Genomic DNA, 26,018 nt, shown 5'->3' with positions numbered 1-26,018 from the left:
GAAATACCTTTTACTATTTTGGAGAAGTTTGGGTTTGGCCCGAACATTTGTGCATGGATTAAATTACTGTATACTAACCCAGAAGCTTCAGTTTGCATCAATAACATTTGCTCAGACTACTTTAAACTAGAACGTGGCACAAGACAAGGATGCCCTTTGTCACCACTGCTGTTTGCAATTGCCATTGAACCACTGGCAATACATTGTCGAAATACTGATCAGATAAAGGGGATTAGCAGAGAAGGACTGGAACAGAAAATCTCATTATATGCAGATGACATGGTACTGTATATATCGGATTCCAGAAAATTCTGTGCCTGCAGTCTTAGCAGCACTCACAGAATTTCAAAAGCTCTCTGGTCTCAGAATTAATCTGAATAAAAGTGTACTCTTTCCGGTGAATTCGCAAGCATATAATATTAGATTAGACACCCTTCCTTTTATCATTGCAGAACAGTTTAAATACCTCGGGGTAAACATCACAAGTAAACATAAAGTTCTATATCAACAAAATTTCGCCTGCATGGAAAAAATTAAACAAGACTTGCATAGATGGTCAACCCTTCATCTCACACTAGCTGGAAGAATTAACACTGTTAAGATGAATATTCTTCCTAAGCTCCTTTTTATTTCAAAACATACCAATATACATTAATAAATCGTTCTTTAAGCAATTAGATTCAACAATAACCTCATTTATTTGGAATTCTAAACATCCACGCATCAAAAGAGCGACCCTACAAAGACAAAAGGCAGAAGGCGGCATGGCTCTACCTAACTTCCAGTTTTATTACTGGGCTGCAAATATACAGTCGATAAGAACCTGGACACAAATAGAAGAACATATACAGGCATGGACCGCAATAGAAGTAAAATCCTGCAGTACTTCTTTGTATTCCCTGCTCTGTGCTCCAATAAACACACGTTATCGGCAATACACTAATAACCCAATTGTGCTCCACTCACTTAGAATCTGGAACCAATGTAGAAAGCATTTTAAGACGGAGAAGCTTCTTTCTGTGGCACCCTGCAAAAGAACCACCTCTTTCAACCTTCACAAACATATGCAGTTTTAATATCTGGAAAAATTTGGAATTAACTTGCTTAGAGATCTTTATATAGACAACGTCTTTGCATCCTATGAACAATTACATTCCAAATTTAACATTCCAGCTACAAATTTCTTTCACTATCTTCAAATCAGGAACTTTGTTAAACAGAACCTTCCAGATTTTCCTCATCTTGCACCCTCATCCACGCTGGAAAAATATTGCTCAATTTGAGGAATTAGACTCCATCTCTACAATATATAAAATCATTTTACAATCCCTTCCTTTCAAAGATCCAAGAGGACACTGGGAAAATGACCTCTCAATTAATATATCAGAAAAGGAGTGGAAAGTAGCAATGCAGAGAATTCACTCAAGCTCCATATGCAAAGCATACAATTATACAACTCAAAATTATATATCGAGCACATCTGTCTCGACTAAAATTCTCCAAAATGTTTCCAGGGCATGATCCAACCTGCGAACGTTGCAACCAAGCCCCAGCCTCACTAGGTCACATGTTCTGGGCCTGCACCAAATTAACATTATTCTGGACAAAAATTTTAATTACCTCTCAGACAGCCTTGGACTCACAATCCCTCCTAACCCATTAACAGCTGTGTTTGGGGTTCTTCCAGAGGGTCTTAAAGTGGAGAAGGACAAACAAATTGTGATTGCATTCACTACACTGTTGGCACGCAGACTTATTCTGATAAACTGGAAGAACCCAAACTCTCCTCTTTTAAGTCAGTGGGAAACTGATGTGTTATATTATTTAAAATTGGAAAAAATCAAATACTCAGTTAGAGGATCTAATGGCAGGATCTAATCAGTAATATTTTGAAATGAGTTTATAAAGCACAGAGAATTTGTTGATTTAGGTATTTTTACAAGCCTTAAATTTTACACCGTTTGGTTTGCTCTCTCTCTCAAGGGTGGGGATCGATCTGTTCTTAGCATAATTTTTTTTTGTAAAAACTTGATTGCTATGTATTGATTGTAATAAAAGTAATAAAAAAAAAAAAAAAAAATTTGTGCTGCATGCTATTACACAATTGCAAAATACAAAACTAACTAAAATAACTGTCCTCTTCATTAGGCCTTCCGTAAAGTCGTACCAGTCTTCCATGTCTCCTTACATGCGGCTCCTTGTGCTTTCATCTTCTATTGTACACTGCCTGCCTGCACCATAATGCCACTGGTTTTACCTCTCACCATTCATTTAGTCAGGGCTAACATCATCCATGCTCATTTTACCCAACTCTGTAATCCAATACAAAGCAGGATCCTTCTAGAGGCTCATTGGAGGCCACATACACATCACAATGAATTTTGGCAGCTTCACTGAAGTGCTTGCAGGTAAGTGCTCTCTAGCCATTGTGCTCCATGCTATTTGTCAGATGCTGGAGGTGATTAAGAAGATCGTTGGAGAGTTGGGAGTAACGGCTGAAGCACCGTTAAGAAAGGTAGACGAGTACCTATGGCGATTTGGTCTGGAGTCTCCCATCATGATGAATGCGGTGGTACAGGTAAGCGAAGCCCATACCGTACATAACAGAGGGACGCAGAGTGACACAGGCCCGCTGTTAATTCATAGCGGGTGGCAAGTAGCTGCGAGCCCTACAAGGGAGTCGGGAACCTTGACCGAGTGGATGGGGTAAGGATCAATCGACTGTAGACAAACCCCATATTAAATATGAGATCCCTAAAATAAAGTGCCAAGGTGCTTTCAGTATCACAGAGGGATACAACTGGGGGGACAGCGGCTGTGCTATGAATGCCGCAGGCCGGGCCATGGATGGCGAAGTTGTCCTAGGAGGACAGGGGTTCAAAGAACTGATTATTATACTGTTCCTCCTAGGTTTTCACGGGAGTGGCAGTGACATCGCCAAGGCTCGACCGTTGGAGGAAGATGTCCCTTGCGGGGCTGAATGCTCCAAACCACGGTTTTTCGCTGGTTTGGGGGTGGGGGAATACTGTGGTCCATGGCCAATTGTCATCCCAGCCAGTACCCCCAGGCCACCAGGCCTCCCTGTAGCATGGAGGTGCCCTGGATACCAGCAGGGAATCATGGACAATGGTGTTTTCCTCTACAATCCTGCTGGATACCACAGGGGCCAACAGAGGACGCTGCAGGAAGGCTCAGAGAATCACATGTGCCCTATAACCTGGAAGTACGTCATAGGCAAAGCGACAACGGAAGTGACGTACTTCCAGGATGAAGAAGAGGATTTTTATCTGACCTGGAAGTGATAAGGAGTCACATGGACTGAAGGATGAGAAACACTTCTGGGTCAGGGACTATAAAAGACTCTGAGAAACACCAGATCGTTGAGCTTAGCTGGGTGGAAGAGTGGCAACGCATCTGGGAGTGGTGGATTGTGATTCTTTGATTATTGGTTATTGTATTTATGAGTATTGTGGAGAGGAGGGTGCTTTGTGCACTGTTATTAATAATAAAGTCATTATTTTGGACTTTTACCTGGTGTCTGACGTACTGTCCGAGGGTTCAAGAGGACGATAGCGACCTCTACCTGTCACACCATATTCCCTTTTCCATGTTCTACACCAAAACAATATTGCCAAGCTTTCAAACATGGAGAAGAAGGTTCTACATGAGTTGAAAATATATACGCTAATGGTGTGACTTTTGCTTTTGGAGAAACACCATTAGTTTTAGGAATTTATGTGGAAGCAAAACTCTGTATTTCACTGCAAATTCAATATTGCATAAATCATGTGGTTAATCACTAGTGATAAGTATGATCTTTGAACATAGCATGACTTAGCTGTCACAGCAGTAATAATCTTTCTTTCCTAATACAACTTGATGTATAAATGAATGGATCTGTGAGTCTTTCTTTATGGCTTAAATTGATGCTACCCTGTATATGTTGGATTGACCTGTCCTCTCTAGGCACAGCCTTCCTTCTGCTGTCTTGCCTGGCTTTGTCTAGAGTTGTTTATGAAAACAAAGCTCATACTGCTGCTTATTGCTGATCTATAAAGATCTGATGTGTTCATGTTACATTGTAAGCTGTAAGAATTGAATTAATGTAACTAAAACACACAACTCATTTCCACTTATCAAGTGTTATTATAGTTGATTGTTGGTATAATTGAATGTGATTATACTCAGAGTGCCTATTAGGCACTACTCAAGGGCTTAGCTGGTAATTTAAAAAAATACTTCCATCCAATTTAATGTTGATTTTGTTTTAATGTGAATGTTTACTTAAAATATTAAATAATACAGTTTAACTATAATGTTGGCACCTTTCACATGAAGCACATTTGAAAAGGGCTGAATTTGTTTCTAAATGCTGGACACGAAAAGCTCAAAAGGAGTATTTGTAAAATATTGTCTTAGCTGACACGTATATTGTGCTTCACTGTACTATACATTGGTCACTTAACATTTGCTTTCAAACTTGTTTTCCTTCAAATATTGGTTTAGACTGAAAATTAATCCTATGTATTACTGCACCACAGGCCTGATTTTACCTGCTTATACACAAAGGCATTTTTAACCATTAAGTGTAATTAATCAGTGTTCAGGAAGGGAGCTTTTACAATGAACCAGAGCTGGCTTTGAGCAAGCTGCTGCCAAGTGTAATAATACAGCTTTTAGGTTTTCATTTCCTTCCTCCACTTAAATTTTTAATTGTAATTCAAATTGAAACCTATCTTTTCTGTGTTCTGAGTATTGATGGTAACTGGAGAGCTTGTTACCCCTTAAATTGGTTTCCTGGGTCTCTTTGGTGGCAGTGGGCACAAAAACACTGTTTATTCCTGCTGTTTGACAAATTTTTTTTGTACTCAAAAAGATGTTATCAACAACAACATATGCATAGCTGGTCCTATATTAGAGTTGAATACACCACCACATTTTATTATAGCCGGGAACTTGTGTGGTTAATAACTTTCAGAGTTAGCTGTGGCATTAAATGGCCTGAAGAACTCATTTGCATAAGACAAAGGTAGCCTGCTTTCTGGAGGTGACTTTCAGAGATTGATCTTTCAGCCACAAGGAAATGACTATAGCAAAGAAACAAGGGAATATCATGCCTAAACTAATATACATATACTGTACATAATCTGTTTTCTCACACTCATTACATTTCTGCTAACTTTATTTCTAATTCATTCATGTAAAAACTTGAGAATTAGTTTGTGTCGACACTATATGGCAGCATAAGGAAAACATATAAAAAAACAAAAAGTTCAAACAACTGACTCACCACAAAGTCATTGTGCTAAGCAGTAGGTTAAAAGTGAACCACAAAATTGGTACCTTGCCAGGTGGAATCCTATATCTTTCAGGAGCTAAAATCAGGCAAACTACAGGGATTATAGAATGAAGCTCTGACTTCCTGTGATCTAAAAGGAGTGCTCTTCATCAGGGATAAGTTGTCTTACTTTTTTAGACCTTATGTCATGTCTACTGAGGGAACTGCGGCTAACAAATGTAAATTCATCTTTAATAAGATTTGCATACACAATATAAATAAGCTGAAAGCAGCTTTTAAAAGAATACAGATTAAGGGGGAAATGATGATTTAGAAAATTAGGTAAACTAATAAGTCCTTATTTTATTATAATACTTATATTATGAACCTACACATAAAGTTAAAGGTTGGAAGAATATATGATATATTGTAAAAATAGTATTTGAGCACAGTGCAAAAAAAGTTAAATTCTATAAGTAGAACACATCAAACAGCAGTGAAGTCTGCTCATCTTTTATTTTTTAAATTCATCTGCAGAACTGGGGATGAGATTTCAAAGCCTTCACATTGTCAATTTTCAATACATTCTTTTAAATACACAAAAGGTGTATGGAAATCTGTGTTATTTTTTGTGTAATCAAGACTAACCTGTTCACACCACTTTGACCATAAGTCTACCAAGATGTTCATAGCAGGTAACTTTTATTGACTTTCATTAACTGTAGCATCTATATCTGTCTCTTTCACTCACTCTGTATATATTGCGGACACTGGCCCAGACACAGACAGGCAGACACGTTTAAACCACCCACAACATGTTTATCTTCCATATTTACACAAGTGCACAACAAACCCCAAACGTCCCCAAAGTCCAGGCCAACTCAAATACCTTTTCCTTCTTCAGGCCACCTCCTTGCCTCCTCCAAGACCTTGTCCTTCCTTCTCTCCTGACTCCAGCCATTGTATGGAGGGAGGTGGCCCCTTTTATATTCACCCGGATGTGCTCCAGGTGCATTCTGACAATCTTCTGCTGGCACTCCCCACTGTGATGGAAGTGCTGGCTGCGCACCCAGAAGCACTCTGGGTGTCCCCAATCCTCTTCCACCCAGCACTTCCAGGTGTGGCGGAAGTGCTGAGGTCCAGGGCTCCCAAGGCATTGGGGCACCCCTTGGTGGTGATCACAGTCCCCTACAGGGTTGAGTTTCAAAGCTCTATAACCGTGATCCCCATAGGCACCAGGGCAGTCACAACTACATGGTCTGGGGGAGGCATAAGCCCTTCTCCAGTTCTCTATGTATATATATATATTAGGGCTGAGCAAGATAACACGTTATTATCACGTTAACGTATTAATTAATGCTGACAATTATTTTATCTCACGTTAACGTGTTTTTGTTATTATTATTATTATTATTATTATCTATACTAATAAAAGGCAAAGCCCTCACTCACTCACTCACTCACTCACTGACTCATCACTAATTCTCCAACTTCCCGTGTGGGTGGAAGGCTGAAATTTGGCAGGTTCATTCCTTACAGCTTCCTTACAAAAGTTGGGCAGGTTTTATATCGAAATTCTACGTAATGGTCATAACTGGAAGCTGTTTTTCTCCATTTACTGTAATGGAGATGAGCTTGAACGCTGTGGGGCGGAGTTTCGTGTGACATCATCACGCCTCCCACGTAATCACGCAGTACATAGAAAACCAGGAAGACCTCCAATAAGCGCTGAAGAAAACATGCATTATATAATTGAGAAGGCAGCGAAACAATAAGAAGCGAGCGAGTGACATATACAACCATATTCATGAGTTCTGCTACTTCGGAAACAAAGCACGATGTAAACCTACACTTTAAATTAAGTTCATAGACAGGCTGCGCTGGCGTTTGTAATTTAGTGCCTGCCCATATAAGGCCGTCCGTCAGCGGCAATCCAATAGCAAACTCCCACTAAATATTCACGGGTGAAGGACTGTGCTTATGCAGAGGAAGATGAGATGGTCAGGGTGGTGTTTGACACAAACTCAGCTTAAACTGCGAGAGAAAGTTTTAAGTGCCAGGACTAAGGTAACATTAAATACAGCCATGGACATAGCACGAGATGGCACCAGCACAGCTGGGAACCTTCGATGCATGTACACCGAGGCTCACGTGAACTGGCGCAGTGCACAGATAAAAGCAACAGTTCCAAAGAGCTGAACAAAACCGAATTACACAATTGAAAAGGCAGCAAAAATATGAAGCGTCTGATACATACAAGCATATTCATAAATCCAGCTACTGCGGAAACAAAGCACACGTTGGAAAAAGTCAATGTCCCGCTAAAGGAAGACAGTGTAAAAAAACCGTGCATGCAGTGTGTCAGGTCTCAGATAAAGAAGAAGACGAGCTGTTTATTGATGCAGTAAGAAACGAATCGATGAATGAAACCTGTCATCTTTACAACGATTGACAAACACGGAATGTAACTTGAACACAACACATCCTACAAATACGAACCTGATTGAAAGAAATAATGATAATCAAATCCTTGATGACAGCAACACTCAGTAACACTCACAAAACAAATACTGTATATTGACAGTCATGTTACGTTATTTTTAAAATGTTCCCTTTTCTTTTCTAGCTTTTTTAACACACTACTTCTCGCTGCGATATGCGGGTATATATATATATATATGTATATATATATATCCCGATCTACATACTCGAATAATGGATACTTTATTCGCCATCAATGATTGTTTTGGTAAAGCCATACTCAGTGTATTCATTAGATGAGCGGTAAAAAGTAAGAGCGAGGGAGGATGACTTATTGAGGCATGCAGGCTGTAGTGCGCGTCAACTCTATCTGAATTGCGCGATCACATTTGAAAAATATATCTTTTCAAGTTCTATTTAGTCCATATGTGTCAAACTCAAGGGCCGGCCCGGCGTGTAATTATATCCGGCCCGCGAGATCATTTTATATACTGTATTATTGTTATTAATGGCCCGGTATATGAAGCGCTGGTAACACAATAAACTACAGATCCCATAATGCAGCGCTTCAGCTGCCTTGCCTAACACTTACCGTTAATCAAGTCTAGCTTATGATGCTGCAAGTTATTGCGAAGCTAGCTCACACGATGCTGAAGAGAAAAGTTGATTCTGAAAATAGAGCCTTTAAAACCGATGGGAGGCTGAGTATATGTTTACTGAACCCGTGTGTCTCATTTGTGGAGCTAATGTGGCTGTAATTACAGAATTTAATCTAAGACGGCACTATGAGACAAAACATCAGGGTAACCTAACCTGAATGCAATGCAGAAGATACAGAAAGCAGAAGAATTAAATAAGAATCTGACACTTCAGCGGACGTTTTACCCGTGCACAATCACAAAGTGATTTCAAGTGAAGCTGCTTTTATGGGAGACACAAATGCACCAGTGCACCTTGCCCCACTTTCCCTGTTGCCAAGTAATGTTAAACCAAGTCGTCACTACGGTGTTCCCAAATACGCACTTTGCTGATAAACTGAGCGCACTGAGTTTGCACGGCGCTTTGGTGACTTTGAAGAACAAAAAGTCCGTCTACATGCGGCTCGAACCTTGTGCATGTTTGGTAGCACATATCTGTGTGAGAAGCTCTTCTCAGTGATAAAGACTAACAAAACAGCACACAGGAGTCGCCTCACTGATGAGCACCTGCAATCCATCCTGAGAATCTCCACAACACAGAACCTCACACCAAACATAAACGAACTTGTTGCCAAAAAGATGCCAGGCGTCCAGCTCTAAAATGACATATGAGCAAAGACAACTGAATGATTTGATTTGTTATTGCTGAAAGGAACACATTTTATTTATATTTCCAGGTTTTGTTATGCAGCATGTTCATATTTGAATTTGTATAATTTTGACAGGATATATTTTTATGGAGAGCAAAATCTTTTGGGATATTTAAAATCTAAGTTTATTTTTTATATAAAATTACATAAGAGTAAAGAAATTTGAATGTTTGTTCTTTTAACGTTTACTTTATTTCTAACTTGTATAATTTAGACAGGATATATTTTTATGGAGAGCAAAATATTATAAGTTGTTTAAGGTTTGAGTTGATTTATTCACGAATAATATTCCTGTCTGTTTTACCATTCCTACCAAAGATATTTCTGTCGACTAAATAAAAATTCCTTCTATTTAAAATTTAAATAGAACTTGAACAAATACGATAGTTCATAATATCCACGCAGACTTGCACGTAAGAGCGGGAGTTATCCGTTTTAACAAGCAGCGTATTGCACTGATACGAAACAGCTGTGTGTGTATATATGTAGATATGTATGTATATGTATATATATGTTTATATATGTGTGTGTGTATGTATATATATATATATATATATTTGTGTGTATATATGTGTGTGTATGTATGTATGTATGTATGTGTATATATGTAGATATATATATATGTATGTATATATGTGTGTCTGTATATATATATGTGTATATGTATAGATATGTATATATATATGTTTATGTGTGTGTGTGTAAATATATATATATATATATATATATATGACAGCAACACTCATCACTCACAACAGTGACAAAACAATTACATTGACAATCATGTTACGTTATTTTCAAAATGTTTCCTTTTCTTTTTCATTGCTTCTTTAACACACTGCTTCTCCGCTGCGAAGCGCAGGTATTTTGCTAGTTATTATTATTTTGAAAGCCTCACTCTCGCTAGAGATTGGTGATCTTCTACAGTGCTATTTGATACGCTTTAGCTAGAAGGAAAGTTAGCTTTGTTAATGTGACCTCGATTCCCTGTGCGTGCATGAGTGCGAAGAGCAAACCGCTTCTAAAATGGCATGTGGAGAGAATACCAAAGTGAGTGCTCAAAGCAAAACTTTTTTCATATTATCGCTGAATCGGACTCTGATTTTGATTCAAGTGATCCGGAGATATAGATCGAAAACGAAAGTGAGGTACCGCCATCAGCTGATTGGTCCCCAGCTGATTGTGGTGCTGAACACATTCACGTAGCTGATGGATCTATGGCAAAGTTCACCTGGGAGGACAGACGCTTACGATGACAGGAGGTACAAACCATATTGTATGTCACTGCAAATGCCACCCCCACGCACCTGTTTCACAAAGACAGCCAGGCAGCCAGCCCACCATACATTCCTACTGGCCATCGAGCTGCTGCTGCTGCACACAGGCAGCAACAGGCGTTTTATGTTGATTTATGTGTGGAACCATTGCTTTGTGCACTTTTCAGAAAAACATTTTTTTGGAAAAAATATTAGCCCTCAAAGAGTTGCTACTGAACATAGACTTTTTATGCTGCTCCCTGATAAAAGAAAATGTTTCTGCTGGTATCTGTTCAGATAAAAAAGAAATCAGATTTAGAAATGTTAACTCGCTGTTGCTTGGAAGGTGCCTGTTAAAATATTGTGATCGTGGCTCTGGACTCTGAGGGTAACTTTTTTTCTATAACAAACTAGATAAAATGTTAATGCCCTGGCAGTGGCAAATAGCTTTGATTTTATATTTGATTTGATTACATTAGTGTTTATGTTGAGATTTACATGAAATATTTTATTACATTATTATATATAGTATACATTATTATTTATAGTATACATTATTTCAGTGAAGTTAAAATTGTATCTGTATAATGTGATATACATACTTTAGTGCATTTCATCTTAAAAATGATATCAAGAGCTCCAAGAAGATAGCTCTTGGAAATCTAAATTGATTTAGAATCCAGTAGTCATCATCTGTAAATATGTGATCTCTTGTATTGAATTGAATTAAATTATTTATTGTTATTGTATGATACAGTGAGATTTATTATGCAAATCCTCAATAAACTTATTTTCTTATAAAATGGTAAAGTAACAAAAATAATAATAATAATACAATAAAATAAATGAAAAATATACACTATGAAAGATTAAGTGGCTCAAGTTGTGCAATATTACAACTGTAATGCAAGTTTACAGTGAGATAATTGTACTAGTTTTACCAGGAGCACTTGATGGACTGCTTGAGATCTTGGGATAAAACTGTTACTGAGCCGTGAGGTCCGTACAGGAAAGGCTCTGAAGCGTTTGCTGAATGAGAAAGTGTTCAAATAGACTGTGCCCATGGCTGAGGCAGTGTGTGCTAGAAGCTATATCCCAATAATTCTCCCTGCTCTTGACACAATCTGCCATAGAGCTTTCTGATCAGGTGTTGTGGAGCTGTGATTCCACACTCAGATACAATGGGTTAAATACTCTGAGTGCTGCATTGACAGTGACAACACTAAAGCAGTTATAGTATTTGGAATAGTTTGGCCATTCCATGCACCATTATATGGTAACAGGTTGATTACAATCATATGAAAAAAACTAAAAAACGATAAGTGGTTAAATTCAGTGAATTTGATAAAGCCGTGTCAGAGATTTGAATCTAAAAAATAAAGGGAAACCACATAAGAACAGTAGCACTGTTGTGATGCTGGGTACCTCGGGTTTGCAAAACCAAGCTGAAAACTAGCGTATTCAATGGTTTGTGCTGGCGTGAGAATGTGTGTGGCTTTATGCCAAGTTTAGTTTTTATGCATTGCAATGCGAGCATGAAAACAGGCATACACAACATTTTTGTGCGAATGCACCTTTTATACATGAAGCCCCAGAAGACATCACCTTACCACTAGACTTTCCCTGACACTAAGGAAATATGCAATAAGAAAAGCTGGAGAACCAAAGTGGCCTTGGTATGTGTAAGCTGTCACCCACAATTTGTAAAATTGGCATAAATAACATAAACAAGTAAGCTGAATTTTCCGTTCTATCTGTAAATGAAAAACTTGTCCTTTTTGGGAGGAATTGATGCCAGCTCCACGAGAAAAATTTTGAAGTGCCTTTGGGCCAAGGGTATTGCACAGCAGATTTGTTGTAAGGGATCTAGACAGAAGAAATCCTGAGTGCAACATAAGTCAGGAGCAATAGCATGCCTTGGTAAGTTTAAACACTTGCTCAGCTATGTGGAAAAGTAACCCATGGACAGAACATACAGGAGGTAGTGTAGTATAGCGGGTCCACATCTCAGAAAAACTGTCTGTTGAAATAAATTAATGAACTTAATAGTGCTTGGCAGTGGTGCAGGTGCAAGAGATTTGCCGTGAAGATGCCCAATCTCCGGGTTGGTGTGAGGCAGTCAGTCACCCATGCATTGCCTTGCAGGCACGTGCTGGCAGCCTGATTGCCTTTTAATCAGCCTGGAGCAGCAATCAGGCAATCACACCTGTAAAAGCTTTTCCCAGTCTATAAAGAGAAGCGCAAAATAAATAAATAAATAAATAAAAAAGAGAAGACGGGAAATGAAGCAGGCAGGCACGAGAGAACAAGCCGATGGAATTAATGGAAGCATGTGGATGGGAGTGAAGCCCAAAGAGGAGTGTGTGGCCATTGCTCAAGAAGGGGGCTGTGGGTCGCTCCTGTTGAGCATTTTGGGAGCAGGAGTGACCATCATGCTATGGAGTATTTCTGCCAGTTGGAGCGATTGGCAGCAGTGGAAGTACAGAGTGCCCACACGGGGTGAAGCCAGGATTGGCAGCATTTCGGGTGGACCAGGTTTCGGTGGTTGCCCGTAAGATGGGTGTTTGCAGCTAGGACTGCCAACTTTCTTTCTCTGGAAATGAGGACATATGGGTCAAAAAATGAGGACATTTGAGAATGCCTTTCCCTATGATGCCATAATACACCTTTATACTGTCTTATGTTTTTTATAAAATGATATAAACCTTTAGTAGCAGTTTATCACTATAATTATGATATGATGGCCACAATCACAGTCACTGGCAAACTAATAACCCATTAAATTATTTTGAATATGTCAAGCCTCTTAAATTAACAAACTTCATTCCTTCCATTCTTATTTGGATAGCTTAACTGTCGTAAACCTGTAAAAAATTATACACATGGTAAATTCACTTCTAGTAAAATAAAAATAATTTCACTCTTTTCAATTTAAGTTATTTGCATTTATCTACATTCTTTTATATTTTTCCACTGAAGCTATCCATCCATTCATTATCCAACCTGCTATATCCTAACTAAAGGGTCATGTGGGTCTGTTGGAGCCAATCCCAGCCAACACAGGGCACAAGGCAGGAAACAAAGCCCAGGCATTGCGCCAGTCCACTGCAGGGCGCACACACACACACACACACCAAGCACACATTAGGGGCAATTTCGTATCGCCAATGCACCTAACCTGCATGTCGTTGGACTGTGGGAGGAAACCAGAGCACCTGGAGGAAACCCACACAGACACGGGGAGAACATGCAAACTCCATGCAGGGAGGACTTGAGAAGCAAACCTGGGTTTCCTAACTGCGAGGCGGCAGTGCTACCACTGCGCAACCATGCCGCCCCACTGAAGCTATTTTCTCACTAAATCTGGTTTCTACTGAAATTGAATCTTGTTAGCATTAGCTCCTGTCACACACGTGCGCTTAGGAGACAGTCTATATGACAGAATAAATCTGTGATTTTTTTTAATAAACTGAAAATGTAATAGTTGACTCATTCATTTACAATTATAAATCCATTTTGGAACAACAGGTGGTAATAAGAATATTTTCAATTAAAATATTACAAAGCAGTACTTACTCACACTTAAATATGATGGACTGTACCTGGATGTATGAAATTTCTTGTTTAACCAAGATGCTGAAAGAAGAATTGATAATAAGATCTCACATAGAAAACATGAAATTGTAATTTCGATTTTGAATAAATTCACTTAGTTATTGTGAATTATGACTACAAACAATTAACTAAAGGAACAACATTTATAATGAACTGTCTACTCGCCAAGAAAATAAAGCTGAATTCAAAAGATGAAGTGAAAAAGCCAAATTGGACAGACATTGACTATTCACATCAATATCTGCATTGTTTACAACCGGAATGGAAGTAATGATTCTGGGAAATAAGTGTGCGCACTACTTCCGCAAATACTGATTGGTGTACGGCTTTCAATTTTTACCAATGATAAGGATATAGAGAATTTCAAATTTTAGAAGCCAAAATTCCAGATATTTTCAAACTTTTATAAATTCCTCCCAGATGTGTTGAAAATGAGGACATGTCTGGGAAAATGAGGACGATTGGCAGCCATATCTGCAGCTGCTGGTTGTCGTCTCTCCAGGCTGCGAGGTTCAAATAGGTAAGCCAGAGAGGTGTCAGTTTTAAAGGAAGGCACCAGTACTTATCGATTTTAAATTAGTTTCCTGTATTGTGTTGTTTTAACCTTGTTTTCAAAAGATTTTTCTATTTATTGATTTTAATTTCCTCAGAACACTTCATTTTATGGATTATTTGGAGCACTGCACTTTTGACACTATTTGGAATTTTTTTTAATAAAAGCACTGTACAATTTGCACCTTCCCTTGCTTCAGGTGTGTTTTGTCCTCATTTGCCACCCTCATCCGGTTACTTTTTTGATGGTGTTGGATTCAAGAGGCTCCCACAAATGAAGAGTGTAGCAAGGACATTGCTGTGCTTTTTAGTGGGCTGCTACCAGTGTAACACATCTTCCCATACACCAATGGAAAATTAGTCTGGCACCTTGATCCACCCAAATGTTCGACTAACATGTTGCCACGCAAAAGTAATAATAAAAGGCAAGAAACAAACAAGGAGCCATTTTATTATTATTTATTATTTCTTTTTAGCTTTTTTTGTACAATGCTTAAAAACATTAAATTCTTATATCCCTTCAGCGATATCTGTTACAGTTACCATGTATAGACTATTGTGTTTTCTCCCAATTGCTAACTCTTCATGTGAAGCATTTTAATCCTTCACAAATTATTGTGTCAATTATATTGTACGTGCTATCTACTCAGGTTGTAAATGAAGTTAATCGCATGTATTTTGAATATCTATAAATACAATTAACATAACAATCTTTTTTTCCAAAAGTGGGTTTGGTGAAAGATGTCTGATGTCTCATCCCTAGAATCCATCCATGGTTGCTGTGGACTCTTTAAAACAACATGTGCAGTCAATAGATTTTGCAGCAAATAATATTTACATTTGATTATAGTTACTTAAATTGCCCTGAGCTACACTAGCCAGACGATTTGTGATTCCAAGCCTTCCATCAAATCAGAAATCAATTGTCTTGACAATCCAGGGACTGGATTCTATTTATGGACATCAGCTATACTTTCAACACAATAGTCCTGAAGCTCCTCCACTTGAAACTCACCCAGCTTTCCATCCCTGCCTCCACCTGTCAATGGATCACCAGTTTCATGACCAATAAGAAACAGCATGTGAAACTGAGGAAACTCACATCTATCTATCATACGATCAACAAGGGAGCCCCAAAGGGACATTTACTCTCCCCACTGCTCTTTTCCCTGTACACTAATGGCTGCACCTCTATGGTCTCCTCTATCAAATTTATCAGATATGCAGACAACACAATCTGATGGGTTGGGCTCATCAGGAAAGGTGACGAGTCTGCATATAGACAGAAGGTTGAGCAGCTGACCCTTTGATGTAGTCGGAACAATCTGGAGCTAAACACTCTCAAAACTGTGGAGATGACAGTGGTTGTGTAAACCTTCACATTTCTAGAATGTATTGTATAATCTCCCGGGACTTGAAATGGCAGACCAATGTAGGATCCTTCATAAAAATGAAACAACAGCAAATGTACTTTCTGTGACAGCTGAGAAAGTTCAGCCTTCCACAGGAGCTGCTGATACAGTTTTACACAGTAGTCTTTGAGTTTGTTCTCATCTCATCCATAACAGTGTGGTTCAGATCAGTGACTAAACATGACAAAAATGGGCTACAACAAATAGTCAGGTCTGCTGAAAATATCATTGGTGCCAGTCATGAAACGGCCTATGAAAATCATCACTGACGCCTCACATTCAGGTCACAACCATTTTGAACATCTTCCATCGGCCAGGCATTACAGATTAATATCGCCAAAACAAACAGATATAAGAACAGTTTTTTTCCCACAGGCCATCAAGCTCACTAATGTTTTGCAATACAATTCACATATTGTTAATACATTTTTTTTCTTCAAGTTGTTGTGTGCTTGACAATTATGTAACTTATACTTGGGAGAGTCTCCAAAACAGGAGTCAAAATCCTTATATGAGTGCATACTTGGCCAATAAATCTGATTCTGATTCTGAAAAGTGATTGCCTTGACTTTCTCAGCTAAAGGAATTTTCCTTTAGCCTATATGGCTACAGTCTCCCTTCTTTACTGCATGGTTGCTGCATGAACTCTTGGTACAACCTTCCCACTTGAAATTGTCTGCACTAAAAGGCATTATGTTTGAGATTTGCACCTGCCACAGCCCAATGTTCCTCCAAGATGTTAACTTACAAACTCTCCTGAAGAACAGAAAAATGAGTGACTTAGCTTTCTGAAGTAAACAAAACATTCATCTTGTCCTAGATTCCCCCATCATTCTTCTTCAGTGTAGGGAGAGTAAAGTGATCACATCATATTTATTATCATTACAGTAAAATAGTTATACTAATTTTTGTTTGTTAGTTAATCTTTTAAAATTATATCTCAGAGTAATTAATTAAAATTGGAGGTATTAGAAGCAATAAAAGTTATCTCTTTTTAAAATCTTCACTAAAAAAAGCTGTTGATACTCTTAAAATGCTCTATGCTATTCCCCATCATTAACATGTAAAATTTCCCTCTTAAAATTTAACTAAAACAATTCAGCCCAGAAATTACCCTTCATACAGTAGTAATTCATATGAAATAGATTATAATTTAAACTGATGTTAAATTTATAGCACTTTGCCAAAGAGCAATATGATCAGAACAATTTATTCCTTACCTTTTATGTTCTGCTTAAACATTAATGAAGAAGGCAGGAACTGCAGGAAATTTTGTAATAATGATTGATTGATGCCTGACTGCCCTCACATGCATTACAAGGATCACAGAAGCAGATATATAAAAACATGAAATATGAATGTCAGACTTGTAATTTGTAAAGACCACATGGATAAATTATAGGTTATAAATAAGCATTAATAGATTTGCCCTATTAAGTCTTGTACACAACATATAAACTGGTTCAGGTGGCGAAGTTGACTTGTAATTGCTAACATTTATAAAGGATTATAGCAGCCAATACTATTGATTAAGCTACAGCAAGTGAGAGTGTGCAAAAACTGTACCTAAAAGGGCTTAAAGAGATCTTTTTTTTTTTTGGTAGTATGCATACAGTAACAAAAAAAAGTAAAATAATCACCCCACATTGATTGTTTTTATTGTACTGTATGTGTGTATACTGAATGAATACAATGTCTGAGTGTCAGTTTTAAATACTATTTTTTGTTTCACCATGATTTCTTCTGCTGCATAGGCAAGTAGAATGGTTTCTGTTTACAAAAGAGGAAAGATTCAATCAATAGACTTTTAATGGGACTGAAAGATGTGCAATGTTTTCCATCCTTGGAGCAACATCATATGCCCGTGGGCTGTATCATCTTTTTTTCTGCTGACATGCACTTGAGGTTGTCAGACAAAAATGGGCATTCAGCAACTATTGTAACTTACAGAGAGTTTTATCAAATGCATAGGTTCAGGCAATGCCAGATATGTTGCTCATAAAGTGATTTTAACAGAACTAAAATGAACTGTGGGAAAAAAACCCCAATAGGCTTAATAATTTGACTCAGAGAATGAGGAATTTATTTATAATTCTGCATGCAAGTCTGAGGCCCTGGACAGAATTCTGGTATAATCCCAACATGCCTACCTTTTCATTAGAGCATCTTATACTTTATATGCTTTACCATCACCCGATGCCATGATGGCACTATGACATGATGCCACAGTGGCATGATGGCACTATGACATGATGCCACAGTGGCATGATTCTATCAAAGTCTGTTACATGCTGGGCACACAGGTTTGCAGGATCTGCTTCATTCCACTTCTTAATATTGCTGGTCTGTGCAGCTCTTTATCATCTAATGGTCAGTGGGCCTGTGCTATGCTGCACCTATGATTTAAAGGCATGCATTAGCAAATTGACTCATATTGATAAATATTCAGTTGGTACAGGATTTCTGACAAATATTGATAAATAGATGCATTCCTTCATGGCAGCAGTGTATCAACTTATAAATGGAATTTGTTTCCTATGTTTTCAATTTCCACAAATTTCACATGCAACAGTAGATCACTGAGACCATTAAACTTGTTTAGTTAGCTAAAATCATCAATAGTTGCCTCAATATATTGATATTTCTCAAAAGCCATCAGGGTCTCCATTTTAACTCTCCCTTTTGATTGCCACATCATTTCATGTGAAAATGTCTTCACTGACTTCTAGCTTAATTGTATTTCCCCTTAATTTCTATTTTCTCGAGTACATGATTCCCTGTTTTCTCAACAAATTCTGTTCTATCAACTTTACTTATACCTTTTTTGTGATTAAATTTTGATTTTGATTTTCCATCAATACAAAATGAACAGTTTCAAAAAACAAACGTGGAAACAAATCCCAACCAATAATACTTGTAATAACCATATTCCCCATTCAAACATGGAAATTACATCATAGAAAAAAAACAACTTTAACAAAGTCATAACCCCTGACCATCCCTGGGGCTCTGGAGTTGCATCTATAGATATATAACATTTCAAGAGATACTGTACTTGACAGTAAAAGTGTAAAAATGAAAAAGAAAAGAGATGCTGTATATACTGTATTTAGCGCATCAGTGGGTGCCCTCCACAGAATGATAGATCTAGATGAATCCTTATTAATTCTAGCAGTGAACATTTCTAAATGTGCTTTAAATATATTAATAAAGCCATTTCCAAAACCCATGTGAAATAGGACTGACCATAGCTATTCCTAATTTAGCCAATCAAAAGTTGTCTCAGCATCTAAAGACAGAAGCACAGCAGGAATCTTAAATTAGGAGCAGACTCAAGAACATGGAGCAATCTGTGCAGGGTATCTGAAGACTTGAATTTTTTTAATCCTATTTCATGGCAGATTGTGCTAGATGTAACTCATTAAGAGAAATTGGGGCACTAGTAAGGAGGTGTCTTGTTCTGATATTCTAGGAATACAACGATCAGATAAAAAAAAACACAATTTCTTCAAGGAATGAGATACTGTATAATCTGAGGAAAATAATTTAGAGTGATAGGACCATAATTCTGAGTTAATGTCTTTAGGACAGGGTGTAATATGTATTTCCTCCACTTGTCCTAATGGAAGGAATTGTTGCAGGTGACTCTGATTTGCGTAAATGTAGGGCCAGATAATGTCCAGAATGATATTGAAAAAAAATTTGTTCTAGTTCAAGTACAACTGAAATTCAGCTAAATTCTCAATTACTAAAAATTCAATTCACTTTTAATAATTGAGATTTTTGACTCAAATGTAGAGTCATACACCATTGTGATTGTTCCAAAGCTGCTAGTTCACTTTCAAGTGCAGAAATATTTTTAAATTTGGTTTGGTTAACGTGGGAAGCAAAATAAATTGCCTTATGTCTAATGAAACTTTTAATTGCCTTCCACATAATTGAGGGTTCTGAGACAGAATTTTTATTAAAATGAAATCTTCTAGATTTGTTTTAACACCAGAATCCCTGAAGCCTACGAAAAAAAGCTTGTAATCCCGGCCCACCTTAAATCCCTTCGTACCTTTCCATCAGAGTCTTTTGTTTTGTGAATGTGTCAATGAGCACAAGCAGAAAGCCCCCAAACCCCAACCCCCCAATGGAGCTCACCTTGGGCAAAAAGCTCTCCTAGCTCAAGCCAAGACTCCTTATCTGCATGTGAGGTGCCTGGCGTTAAACACGGTAAAAATATATCGTCATTTGGAATACATACATTTCATATGTGTTCCGTGTCTACAGCGATCTGTGTAAATGTAGGATGAAATGCAAGGCAGGAATTGTTTAACACATAACTAAAAAAGAAACTTTTTTCAGATTTTAGTAAGGGCATTTTATGAGATATCTCACTAATCTGCCAACTAAATAGTTACCAATTTCTTCACCAATATGTTTGTAAAGGTGTTTAATAACATGTATTAAAATGTTGAAATTCAACTCCCGTAGAAAACCCTGAAAAAACCTGCTCAAGTTAGGGTACCGATTAATTATTTTTCAAAAAATCTATTTTTTAAAATTGGGCCTTGGGTAACTTGTGAGGGGTCAAATAAGGGTTTTTCATGAATCTGAGTTGATTGTTAGCATTTATATTTCACCACAAACATTCCATTGTTGAAAAAGGCCACACTCACTTTTTCATTTACATTCAAAGTAGCTTTTATTTCATACTTATATAATACTCAGAGTTATTTCTCATTCACAATATCAGAAGCTTCAAGAGTCACTGTCTGTCTTTTTCAGACTCAGCAACGTCATCACTACAATTTATGCATGTAATGCCTTTACAGACTCCACAGGCAGAGAAGCACGTGACCCCATTCTTCTCGCTGCTGCACCGCCGATTGCTGCAATCTCCATGACAGTAAGTAAGTAAGTGAACTTTACTGTCATTCATACCATACAACAGTAGAACAACGAATGCATTGCTGAATGAAATTGCGTTTCTCCAGACTCAATGTGCAGACATAAAAGACAAATGTACCCAAGACAACATACAGACATTACAAACATTTCACTTCTTACACAGAAAGTAGATAAGACAGCACAAGGCAGCACAGTACAAACAATAAATACAAAAGATATACTTAAATGTAAGCCAGTCAGCGTGTGAAATTGCACAGCGTTTCACAGTGATTGTGTTATTGCACTATATGGATACAATATTTATACATAATATATACAATATATACAATGTAATATTGTACAATATTACAATACAATATAATGTAAACATAAGACCTATTTGTGGTAATAAAGTGCACAGTAAGTAAGAGAACAAAAAGTCAAAGGTTATTTGATAGAGTTTAGTATTCTGGTGGCCTGGTCGAAGAAGCGCCTGTTAAATCTGGTCATTCTGCAGTGCATACTGTGGTAACGTTTTCCAGAGGGCAGAAGTTCAAACAGCCCGTGTGCCAGGTGTGTGGGATCTTTTATGATCTTAATGGATCTGCTCTGGCAATGTGAGTAGTATAATTCTTTAACAGATGGGAGTGAGGACCCAATGATTTTCTCTGATGTCCTCACCACTCTTCGAAGTATCTTTTTTTCAATGGCAGTGCAGCTACCATACCAAACTGAGATGTTGTTGGTCAATATACTTTCTATAGTGCCTCTGTAGAAAGTTGTGTGGACAGGAGAGGGGAGGTTTGCTCTTTTCAGCCTTCGGAGAAAATGAAGTTGCTGTTGTGCCCTCTTGACAAAAGAAGTTGTATTTGTGGTCCATGTCAGGTTATCTGTGATGTGCACTCCCAGAAACTTGGTGCTTCTCACTGACTCCACATTGTTTCCATGGATTGTAAGTGGCCGGTGTGGCATGTGCTTTCTCCTGAAGTCAACGATGATCTCTTTTGTTTTGTTGACATTCAGTGCCAGTTTGTTTTTTCCACACCAGGCAATGAGTTGATTAACTTCCTCTCTTTATGTGGAGCCATCGTCATTACTAATGAGGGCCACTACTGTTGTGTCGTCTGCAAATTTTATGATGTGATTCGGGTTGTATTTGGCACAGCAGTCGTGAGTCAACAAGGTGAACAGTAGGGGGCTTAGAACACAGCCCTGGGGAACCCCAGTGTTCATGATGGTAGTTTCAGAGGTGTTTTTTCCAAGACGTACTGTCTGGGGCCTGTCTGTGAAGAAGTCTAATAACCAGTTACACAGAGGGGTGTTGATGCCTAGTGCCTCCAGTTTCTTTACCAGGTGTTGTGGGATGACACTATTGAAGGCAGAGCTGAAGTCAATAAAAAGCATCCTCACATGACTGTTCTTATTTTCCAGATGAGCCAGTGTCAGATGGAGTGCAGTTGCTATGGCATCATAAGTGGAGTGATTTGGGCAGGATGCAAATTGAAGTTGATCAAATGTAGCAGGCAGTCTGGATGTGATGTGATTTTTGACCAACCCTTCGAAGCACTTCATCATGATGGATGTCAGTGCTATATGGTGATAGTTGTTCAATGATGATGTTAGTGATTTCTTTGGCAGTGGAATAATGGCAGTGGCTTTGAAGCACTGAGGAGCAATAGCTTGTCTTAGGGAGATGTTGTAGATATCTGTGAGAACAAATGTAAGTTGGTCAGCACAGTCTCTGTGTACACACCCCGGTATGTTGTCAGGACCTGCAGCTTTCCATGGGTTGACCCTGCGCAGGGTTCTCTGAACATCACTGTGGTCGAGACAGAGTATTTCATTGCCCATAGTAAGAGGGGCTTTAATTGCTGTTGTGTTGTTATTTTCCTCAAACCAGCTAAAATATACGTTAAGTGTGTTGAGGAAGTCTGTGTTATCATCACAGGGTGGCGGGGAGGGTTTATAGTCCGTAATAGACTGGATGCCTTGCCATTGGTGTTTGGGATCTTTTGAGTCAGTGAAGTGACTTTGGATTTTATGCCCATAAGCATGTTTTGCTGCTTTCACGCCTCGGTTCAAGTTAGCTCTAGCGGATCTGAGAGCATCTCTGTCTGTGGATTTGAAGGCCATATTACGTGCTCTCAGAAGGGCATGCACCTACCTGGTAAACCACGGTTTCTGGTTGGCATGTGTGGTGATTTTTTTGATCACTGTCACATCCTCCACACACTTGGAAATAAATCCTGTCACAGACTCTGCATACTCCTCCAGGTTGATGTGCGGATTAATCATGGCAGCCTCTTTAAACACATTCCAGTCCGTGCATTCAAAACAGTCCTGGGGTGATGAAAGTGCTCCCTCTGGCCAGGTTCGTATCTGCTTCGTAGATGGTTTGCTTCTAGTTAGCAGTGGTCTGTATACAAGAATTAGCATAACAGAGAGATGGTCCGGGTTTCCAAAGTGTGAATGAGGAGTTGCCTTGAATGCCTGTTTGATGTTTGTGTAAACCCAGTTCAATGTGTTTACTCCCCAAGTTGCAAAGTCAACATGTTGATAAAAATGTGGCAGAACTGTGTTTAGGTTGGCTTGATTAAAGTCTCCAGCAATTATATAAACACAGTCTGGTTTTGCAGTTTGTATTGCACTGACAGATTGATATAGTGTAGATAGTGCTGCCTTTGTGTTTGCGCTGGGGGGGATGTACACAGCTGTAATGCTAACAGCTGTAAATTCCCTCGGCAGTTTACAGTTACAGCTCGTGAACTTAAGTAGCTACTCAGGAGCCGTGGGGTCTAGTGTTGGAACTGGCTCATACCCATGCACACCTAATGTCCATCCATAGTCACTGGGGTTCAGAGACATGCTCTGTAAAATGATCCAGTCCTGGGTCTGCAGGTTGGCATGGATTGAATGCTGTGCAGCTGCACGCTCTGTTGGAGGTAGAGTCTCTGGTTTGATCACTCCTGCTGTCGTCTTCCTTGAGAACATGTTGTACCGAATTTCACCCAATGTAGTATCTGGTCCATTGTAAATGTATTGGAAAATCACAGTACCAGCCAGAATTACTGCCTCTTTGCTGGCTTCTGTGTCAAGGAAGATGTCCATCTACATCCTCTGCACAAAACCTCAAAAAATTCATCAGGTTTGTGTCAAGTATAATGTGAAACAGAAATACAATTATTATTATTTTTAATAGTTTTGCTATGATGACAATGATTATTATTATTATTACTAGCAAAATACCCGCGCTTCGCAGCGGAGAAGTAGTGTGTTAAAGAAGTAATGAAAAAAAAAAGGAAACATTTTGAAAATAACGCAACATGATTGTCAATGTAATTGTTTTGTCACTGTTGTGAGTGATGAGTGTTGCTGATATATACACTCACCTAAAGGATTATTAGGAACACCTGTTCAATATCTCATTAATGCAATTATCTAATGAACCAATCACATGGCAGTTGCTTCAATGCATTTAGGGGTGTGGTCCTGGTCAAGACAATCTCCTGAACTCCAAACTGAATGTCAGAATGTGAAAGAAAGGTGATTTAAGCAATTTTGAGCGTGGCATGGTTGTTGGTGCCAGATGGGCCGGTCTGAGTATTTCACAATCTGCTCAGTTACTGGGATTTTCACGCACAACCATTTCTAGGGTTTACAAAGAATGGTGTGAAAAGGGAAAAACATCCAGTATGCGGCAGTCCTGTGGGCGAAAATGCCTTGTTGATGCTAGCGGTCAGAGGAGAATGTGCCGACTGATTGAAGCTGACAGAAGAGCAACTTTGACTGAAATAACCACTCGTTACAACCGAGGTATGCAGCAAAGCATTTGTGAAGCCACAACACGCACAACCTTGAGGTGGATAGGCTACAACAGCAGAAGACCCCACCGGGTACCACTCATCTCCACTACAAATAGGAAAAAGAGGCTACAATTTGCACAAGCTCACCAAAATTGGACAGTTGAAGACTGGAAAAATGTTGCCTGGTCTGATGAGTCTCGATTTCTGTTTAGACATTCAAATGGTAGAGTCAGAATTTGGCGTACACAGAATGAGAACATGCATCCATCATGCCTTGTTACCACTGTGCAGGCTGGTGGTGGTGGGGGATGTTTTCTTGGCACACTTTAGGCCCCTTAGTGCCAATTGGGCATCGTTTAAATGCCATGGGCTACCTGACCATGTCCATCCCTTCATGACCACCATGTACCCATCCTCTGATGGCTACTTCCAGCAGGATAATGCACCATGTCACAAAGCTCCAATCATTTCAAATTGGTTTCTTGAACATGACAATGAGTTCACTGTACTAAAATGGCCCCCACAGTCACCAGATCTCAACCCAATAGAGCATCTTTGGGATGTGGTGGAACGGGAGCTTCGTGCCCTGGATGTGCATCCCACAAATCTCCATCAACTGCAAGATGCTATCCTATCAATATGGGCCAACATTTCTAAAGAATGCTTTCAGCACCTTGTTGAATCAATGCCACGTATAATTAAGGCAGTTCTGAAGGCGAAAGGGGGTCAAACACCGTATTAGTATGGTGTTCCTAATAATCCTTTAAGTGAGAGTGTGTATATATATATATATATATATATATATATATATATATATATATATATATATATATATATATATATATATATATATATATATATATACATACATATATACATATTTATATACACACACACACATATATAAACATATATATATATACACAGTGGTGTGAAAAACTATTTGCCCCCTTCCTGATTTCTTATTCTTTTGCATGTTTGTCACACAAAATGTTTCTGATCATCAAACACATTTAACCATTAGTCAAATATAACACAAGTAAACACAAAATGCAGTTTTTAAATGATGGTTTTATTATTTAGGGAGAAAAAATCCAAACCTACATGGCCCTGTGTGAAAAGTAATTGCCCCTTGTTAAAAAATAACCTAACTGTGGTGTATCACACCTGAGTTCAATTTCCGTAGCCACCCACAGGCCTGATTACTGCCACACCTGTTTCAATCAAGAAATCACTTAAATAGGAGCTGCCTGACACAGAGAAGTAGACCAAAAGCACCTCAAAAGCTAGACATCATGCCAAGATCCAAAGAAATTCAGGAACAAATGAGAACAGAAGTAATTGAGATCTATCAGTCTGGTAAAGGTTATAAAGCCATTTCTAAAGCTTTGGGACTCC

This window comes from Polypterus senegalus, chromosome 16, assembly GCF_016835505.1.
Source record: "Polypterus senegalus isolate Bchr_013 chromosome 16, ASM1683550v1, whole genome shotgun sequence".
Classification (NCBI taxonomy): domain Eukaryota; kingdom Metazoa; phylum Chordata; class Cladistia; order Polypteriformes; family Polypteridae; genus Polypterus; species Polypterus senegalus.
Note: the sequence above shows the minus strand (reverse complement) of the source record.